This window comes from Lontra canadensis, unplaced genomic scaffold (assembly GCF_010015895.1).
Source record: "Lontra canadensis isolate GAN:19392208 unplaced genomic scaffold, GSC_riverotter_1.0 scaffold54, whole genome shotgun sequence".
Lineage (NCBI taxonomy): Eukaryota > Metazoa > Chordata > Mammalia > Carnivora > Mustelidae > Lontra > Lontra canadensis.
The window spans coordinates 51846-60132 of record NW_022631048.1 but is presented as its reverse complement, the minus strand read 5'-3'; positions in this window follow the sequence as shown (position 1 = coordinate 60132).

Sequence of the window (8287 nt, the reverse complement as noted above, 5' to 3'; positions counted from 1 at the left end):
GAAAGGGCCTTGCTCCAATCCTAACTTACCACATCCCCTAGTGTTCACTTAAGGAATTGCAGTTCTTAAAGCCTTACAGGGCCCATTAGTCCAGGTCAGAAATCATGGACTTACCACTGAGCAATAAACCTAAAATCTTTAAGCTCTAATTTCTTTAGTTGTAACATGGACCAATAATAGTCATATTACAGACAGGTGTCTTTTACACACAATAATATTGGCACACCATGATCCTCTGTCTCAGCCTGAACCTTACTCACATACTGAGTCTCTGGATGCTGAGATGATAGACAATGGTACATGTGTACTTGTGTGCTCTCAGTCCCCACAGAAGACTTTCATTCATTGGGAAACAGTGTTCAAGGATGCTTTGGAAGTGCAATTCCTGGGGATAGCGGAAGAGTAACGTGCAAGTATAAACCAAGACGTCTTCTTGGAAAGCTCAAGAAGTGCTTCAGACCAGGGGAGGTTGAGGCTGGGAGCCCAGCTGTGGGGCTGGTTGTGGTTGCCACTATAGGGAAGGCTGTGGATGACACAGACCTGAGGAGGAGATCTTGTGTGTGTTGTCTCCATAGTTTTAAGACTGTGGATACCATCCTGCACAGGAGTAAATGGCCATATCTTCTTTTTCTGTGATATTTATGGTAAGGATTGAAGTAAAAATTTGAAAATACTTTGTTGCTTCAACTCTTCTTTCCACTTATATGATTTCAAGCTGGGATTTTTCTCAACCTCAGAAAAATCGCATGCTCCAAAGTCTGAGTTGGTTTCTGCCCATGCCAGTAAATGAATTCCTTTTTAGAATTTGAGCTGCATTTCTTGCAATTTATGTTAACATTTTTCTTACTTCTGTGGAAGGGATATCTGGAACTACTCCACATTCGATAACCCAAATACAACTAAGTAAAACAAGAATATCACATATCCTAAGAAATATTACAGATTATCTTTGCTCTCTCATCCAGACTGAAATGGTATGCTATTGTAACTCAGGAGCCCAGAAGAAGAAAGAGTGAATGCTTGGGGGTAGTGACATCCTATCTGCCAGGCTGTGTCCTAGAGGACAAAGCAGTACATTGGGGACCTGGTGGTTGGATGCCTCCTGACTCAATGTCAGGAGGATGTGGCCTGATTTGAGAATGGGAAGGAAGTGTTTGATGAGGTGGTTTGTTGGCCCTTTAGGGATAGGTGAAGATAGGCAGGGCCCAAGTCATTGTGTTTTGTAGGCCTCATGCTGCTATGTCCATCTCAAAATAGGGCTGGTTGTCCCTGGAGTACTTTTTGGCACAGATATGAGTGGACATAGAATCTTCTTGATTCTCTGGACAGGGGAATGACTTCTATTTGCCAGAAGCCATTCTATGAACACACTTTCTCAGTATAATAGTTTGAAATATTTAATATGTTTAATAAATATTTAATTTAATATTTAATAAATATTAACTTTCAGAAGAGCTAATATATGATGAGCATTTTTTACTGTTAGGCTATTTTCCTAAACATTCTTCACATTTTCCTTCATCACAGCAATCACATGATATGGTTGCTCGTGGTTTCCACTTCATAGACCAGGACAGTGAGGTACAGAGGAGTAACATGTGACTCAAGGAAAGTTTTGGGGCTGCAAAGCAGAACACGAGGGTAAGATTTCCTTGAAGAAACTTAGAAAAAAAGGATAAAGATCAAGATAAAAATGCCCATGAGCATCTCACCACAAGCAGCAACTCTCTCCATTGTGGTGTCTGGATTTCTAGATTTCTTCTTTGCAAATACAGAAACATAAATATTATTTTGTGGACTACAAATACACTTATGAGTCATGGGTGCATATGCACAGGGTTTTTTTTTTTTCCTTGCTTCATTTTAACTTCACATTCTGAGCAACTCCCTGCGTCACTGAAGCAGTTTTTAGTGTCCAATGCTATGAAAAGTTTATCTCTGTCACTCAGGAGCTTCCTGAGATGGTGCAAATTTCTTAATGTCTTTCTGTCTTGAAATCCTCATCTGAAAATAGATGCAATAACAATTTCTCTCTCAAAAGTTAATTCATATTTAAAAACTGAAAGTATTTCAGTCTTACTGTATCTGCTAGCACAGGTTCTGGAATATAGCAAATTTTTGTTCAAAATTACATATTATTACTACTATTATGTCTCAAATTTAACATTCCCATACTGCCAACCATGATTACTTGCCCTAACTTTCAATGTGAAAATTCTTTGGTGACCATTTTGAAGTATTTAAGCTGGAAATTCAGTCACATGGCATTAGTATTTTTTTTTTCTACATTTATTTTTCCACATTCCTTTTTTCCTCCATTCTTTCTTCAGTTAACTTTTTTGCTTGCCTTTTATGATTTCCATGTGGTTTTCTCCAAATGCTTGTGTGTATTGTAACTTGGAGCAGTTTTACCTAACACTTATATGTGGCTCTGTCACATAGCATGTATACCATGAACTTCGTCTTGGGTCCTTCCTGAGGAGTAATTAAAGGAAAAAGCTAGGAAGGCTGGATTTTCCTCCTGGGGAAGCTACCCTATTTTCCATGTTTTCCAATAAATACCATTCTGAGTGGTCCACACTGGGCAATTGAATGTTGAGGAGGTGGAGTGCAGTAGACCAGAAGGCCAGTGGCCTGCAGCTAAGAGGACTGACTCTTTCTATGTAGGAGGTTCCTCTTGGAATGAGAAGGATGAGAGAAAGAGGAGGCAGCCAGGGTCACTCTGGAACGAGGTCCCCTGCACCACGATTGCTGCCAGGCACTGCGGTCCAGACCCTGTGTCTGTGATTGTGTGTATGTCTGCGTGTATGTGTCTACGTGTGCGCGTGCATGTGTGTGCATGTGTGCTTGCCTTCCTTTCTGTGTCTGTGTGTGTCTGTGTGTGAGATGGGGAGCAGTTGTGAGGAGGGTGTCTAAAAGGGGCAGCTCACACTTCCTACATGACTTTAGCTTAAGAAAGTCTGAGAAAAAGTATGTGGGATGTTCCCTTCCAATACTAGGGATGAATTCATTCTTTCACCAAGACCCATAAGATGCAGAATTCCCTGGACATAGAGGAGGGTTTCAGATGCCTGGATGCAAGAAGGGAGATAAATGGCCACTTCAGACACATTCCTGGGAAAAAAAAAAGTGTCTTCTCTTCCTTATTTCAAACAGGGAAGAAAACAAATGAGGAATTTATCTTTTATTATTTTATACACTTTCAGAAAGCTAGGTATTTTATTTTCTTTATTTCCCATAACATTACATAGCTCACAACAATGAAGGCATTTCTACATGGTAGATGTTGCTACAAACATGTTGGCTCCATTATCTCACTTAATCTTCACAGAACGTACTAAATGGGTGCTCTTGCCTTTGTACCTATTTTTCAGATGAGCAGTTGGAGGCTTTGACATACCAGGCATTTTATGAAAGGTCTCACATGAGGAAGTGGCAAAGAGTAATTTTCACCACCGGCTCTATGTCTGGAACCCAGGTTCACAAACAAGATACTTTGTTTCTTCTATACACACCAAAATAACGTATTTTATATGCCGCTACGTAATAAGTATACAGGTGTATGAAAATACGTATGTGTGGATGTACATATAGGCCTGCGGATATATTTATCTCAAGGGTTCTAGAATGCACTTTTAGGCTTCACTACAGGAAATACTATTAATGTCTTTCCTCAGTAATGCTTTCTGAATTTCTTTTATTCACAGATTAATTCAGCAAGTGTGTATGGAGGCTGCACTAGAGACAAGGCATGTGCAGACCCTGGCAAGGTCACAGACACAGAGACAAAAGTTCTCCGTGGGAGCACTTGTATCCCAGCAGCACTTGCATTCAGCTTCCTTCATTTGGTGCCACACCCCGCCTTCATAGTCACATCCATGACCACAGTCACGTGACCTCCCTTCATTTCAAGCCCCTTGTTATGCAGCCTGTATCATCCATAGTCTCAGGATGAAGTCTCAGGATGAAGATTGGTGGTTCCCGACTCACGGAGGCTCGTCTCAACGATCCCAGGAAGAAGCAATCATCAGGTGGCAATCAGGTCATTGTGAATATGGAGCAAAAATCCTCTTCAGTGTAGAACTGAGCTAAGTGTCAGGGAGCACGGCGTGGGGGCTGAGGCTGCGACTGGGGCTGAGGTTGCCCATATGGAAAGGGTGAGAGTCCAGAACTGAAGAGAGGTTCTTGGGGCTGACTGTCTGGCTTCTCTAATACTTTGTACCCATTTGTATGCAGCTTTCTCTGCGGTGTGCTACAGATGTACCAAAAGAATCCCAGTGGAAGAGACGGGGTGTCTCAGGGTTGCCTACTGTTCACATCTTACTGCCTCCGACAGGTGTTGTAAGAGACTCGTTATGTAGCAGATGTTCTACAGCCCAACTATTGTTCCACTAGCCATACCACCTCCCAGCCATGAGGGCTAACTAGCCCTTCTTCTTGGGCTGCATGCTCATTTTGCTGACATCACACCCCCACTTGTCTACATCTAGCCCCTCTAGTAAAATTCTGTCTTCCTAATTTGCCAGGCTTGCCTGTTGCTCAACAGAGATTTGGAAATTTAGAAATACCCCTTATTTTTCAAGTAAATCTGTTTGTCAAGCTCACTGTCTTGTGATTAACTCAGTAAGACAGCTTGTTCCGAGCACAGACAAAATCTCTTTTCATGGGTGCTATTTGTCATGATATAGCCTAAACAGAGGAAGGGCTCCCTGTGACATGATGTATTTGGGAGAATATAACTATGCAGTCTAGGGGCACCTGGGTGGCTCAGAGGGTTAAGCCTCTGTCTTTGGCTCAGGTCATACTCTCAGGGTCCTGGGATCGAGCCCCACATCAGGCTCTTTGCTCAGCAGAGAGCCTGCTTCCCCTTCTCTCTCTGCCTACTTGTGATCTCTCTCTCTCTGTGTCAAATAAATAAATAAAATCTTAACAACAACAACAACAAAAAACTATGCAGTCTACAAATTTCTAAAGCATTATCCTCATTGCACATTTTGATCTTTGAGTTAAGTCTGGCCAAGGGGTTTTCGCACTCTCCATGACACTTTCTGCTAAAGCAAATTCACAAAATAGAGAAGATATCTGATTTTATAGTTTTCTTCTGCTCTACCAGCAAGATGCTGGAGCAGACTGTCTAGACAGAAACGTTTCCAGATGTGTCCACTTGACCCTTTAGCCATAGCTTCTTGAATGAGCAGTCATTGTGTCCTGACTGTGCTGGGTGGCAGGTCTGGGACAACCGTGTTTGCTCACAAATACCAGAGTATATTCCTGTAAAGTTAACAAACACTAAGGGAATTCCAAAGTGGTCCAACAGTGCCTTGAAGCAGAATAGCCTATTTGTTTGGAAACATAACTGTTCCTTTCTAGGATTTAGGCTTATTTGTAGAATTATCATGATGATGACAAGGTTTCCTCGATAGACTCAACATCTAACACACTATCTGGCAGCCAGTCAGGGCTAAACGGGCATGAATTTATTTTGTTCATTGACAGCACCTTCATCTCTTTGAGCACCTTATTTCTCTTTGAGATAATCACCCCATTTCAACACATACAGTCTCCAAATAGGAATATATGTCACTAGGAAATTATGACAAACTAGACATCTGGGGCCGGGTAAGTGACATCTGCGAGGGTACATTGATAGCCAGAGACTCCCTTTCCTCTCTCCTCTGAGACCGAGACATTGTATAATAAGAAATACTTGAAGTGCTTAACACAGCCTGGTTCCATCAAGATGGTGGAGGAGTGGGGGGGACTCCGTCTCAACTGGTCCCCTGAATTTAGCTAGAAATCTACCAAGCCACTCTGAACACCCGTGAAATCAGCCCGAGATGTAAGATATACATGTCTGGATCTCTGGGGGGGCAGAGGATTCTCAGTGGAGAAGTACAAAAGACGGAGTTAGGATTGCAGGGACAGCTATCAGAGGACAAACAGAAGGGGGAGGGAGCCACGAGAGGCTAGTCATTGGAAAGTAATACCCCGGGGCAAATGTGCCCTGCACTTGGGGACCAGAGATTGCTTGGAGACTGGTAACTGCAAGATGGGAAGGGACAGATAACAGTCTGAAGGAACAATTGTTGGGACCCAGAGGCTGCAGGTGTGGACATAAGCCGACGGTCCACGGACCTGCCGCAACCGCCACCCACCCACACCAGGGAGGACCCAACATGGTCTTGAGTCAGCAATCTCTGGGGCTGGGGGCTGCCGGCTCCACCTCAGCCACTCCAGCCACAGCCACCATTGCCGTTGCCGCGGCTGAGAAGACCCAGCTTGGACTGGAGCCCACAGTCCCAGGAAGAGCAACCACCTGGGCTGGGCTCATCCAGACCGGTTTTGCCTGTGGTTTTGGTGGCATAAGGGTGCAGAGACAAGTGGAGACCTATGTCGACTGCTGAGAAGGCTGCCGGGGGTGCGCCCCTCCTGTGGGAGGCTGCAGGATTCAACAGGGCTTGCAGAGCGGGAGTGTGTGTTCGGGACCATTCAAAGGGGAGAATGCTGTGGCTTCTTTCTGAGGCAGAGGTCAGGTGCAGTTCGCTTTGCTCTGACCCTCTGAGAAGGTACAAAAAGGCACCAGAGAACAAAAGCCTCCAGAGAACAAAAGCCCAGAAAACCTGTTTTCAAGGAGCCCTGCCCCTTGACAGGGGCAGGACAACTGGGCCCCAAGAGAACTGACTGAAAAACAATGTGGCAGGCCCTGCCCCCAGAAGACAAGTTGAAAGAACAAGAGGACAATAACCACAGGAACCCCATAAAACTGTAAAACCTGTACACCAGGGGAAAGCAGTATATTAAGCTCCTGGTATTGCCTCACAGCCTGTATATTTCTTAGATACAACCTCTCTCTCTCTCTCTCTCTCTCTCTTTTAAATTCTTTCTCATGATTCTTGTTTTTTTTTAACCTACTTATCAGTTCATCTAGATGTTTAATACAACATCATTTTTAACTTTTTAACTTGAACTTTTTCATACGCATCGTTTTTTCTTTCTTTTATGTAGATATAGTTATAGATATATAGATATTGATATAAGCTTCAATGTAGTCCTTGTTTTCCCTATTCGGTATATATATATGTACACACACACACACATATTTGTATATGTATATATATAAACCAGTTTTAATTTTCCTGTATCTCTGGGAAGTTGTATTCTCTAACAAAGATACCAAAATACACCCAGGAAGAATGGAAATACCCTTCCTTGTCTACATCAAGGGATTATAACCACGTTCCCATCACTCCCCCCTTTTTTATTTTTTTAAGCTTTTTCCCCGATCTTTTGCTTTCTTTTAGTTTTTGCACTTTATAAATCTTTCTCTTGGAGCTCATTTTGGCTGTTGTTGTTGTTGTTGTTTTTCCCCTTTAATGCGGTGACTTACGACTGCTCCCAACCTTCCCAGGGTGCAACTTGCCTGGATAATGATTGATATTTTTGGCTGTACATCCCTCAACCACAATTGAGCTGAATGACAAGGAGGAGGAATTCCCAACAAAGAAAAGACCCAGAGACAATGGCCTCTCCAGCAGATCTAATGGATGTGGATCTAAGCACGAGGTCAGAGATAGACCTCAGGGAAGCAGTCATGAATAGTCAGGCTAGAGAAAAGTTAATGGAAACATAGATTCGTTAAGGACAGAGTGAAAGTGGACTTGACAGAACTTAAAAATGCTATCAGTGAGATGCAATCTAATCTAGATACTCTAACAGTTAGGGTAAATGAGGCAAAAGAATGAAATAATTTCTACCCCTCCTCCACCCCTTCTTGCACATGCTGGAGGTCTTAGCTTTTCTCTAGCCTTCAGCAGAGGGTAGGGGTGTTGGTTTGGCTCTTTCACAGGCAGGCAAATCTTAAATATAAATCTCTCACCACTAAAGCAGAAGCACAGAAAGACAGACAACGAGTTACTGAATCAGAGGGGCCAATTTCCTTCAGATCATGTAGACTTTCCTTTCAGTAATCACGTTTACTACTGTGATTAAGTCGTACACAAAATTTGAATTTTCCATCGAATAATGTGTTTGATTCACCTTAGACCGCCTCAGAGTGCTTTTTCTTCTTCCCCACATATGGCAGCAGGTTTTTCCTGTTTGGGACTGGAAGATCAGTAGAACAGATTTTTTTTTTTTCTTTTGTCTTTGTCAAGAAGTTGACGTAAACATAGTGGTATCTTATTGGTATAATTTTGCTTTCATACAAGAATCAGTCACTTAATTGTAGCAGTTAAACCACCTCTTCCTACAGAGGAGAGAACAGAGGTCCAGGGAATACGGCACCCAA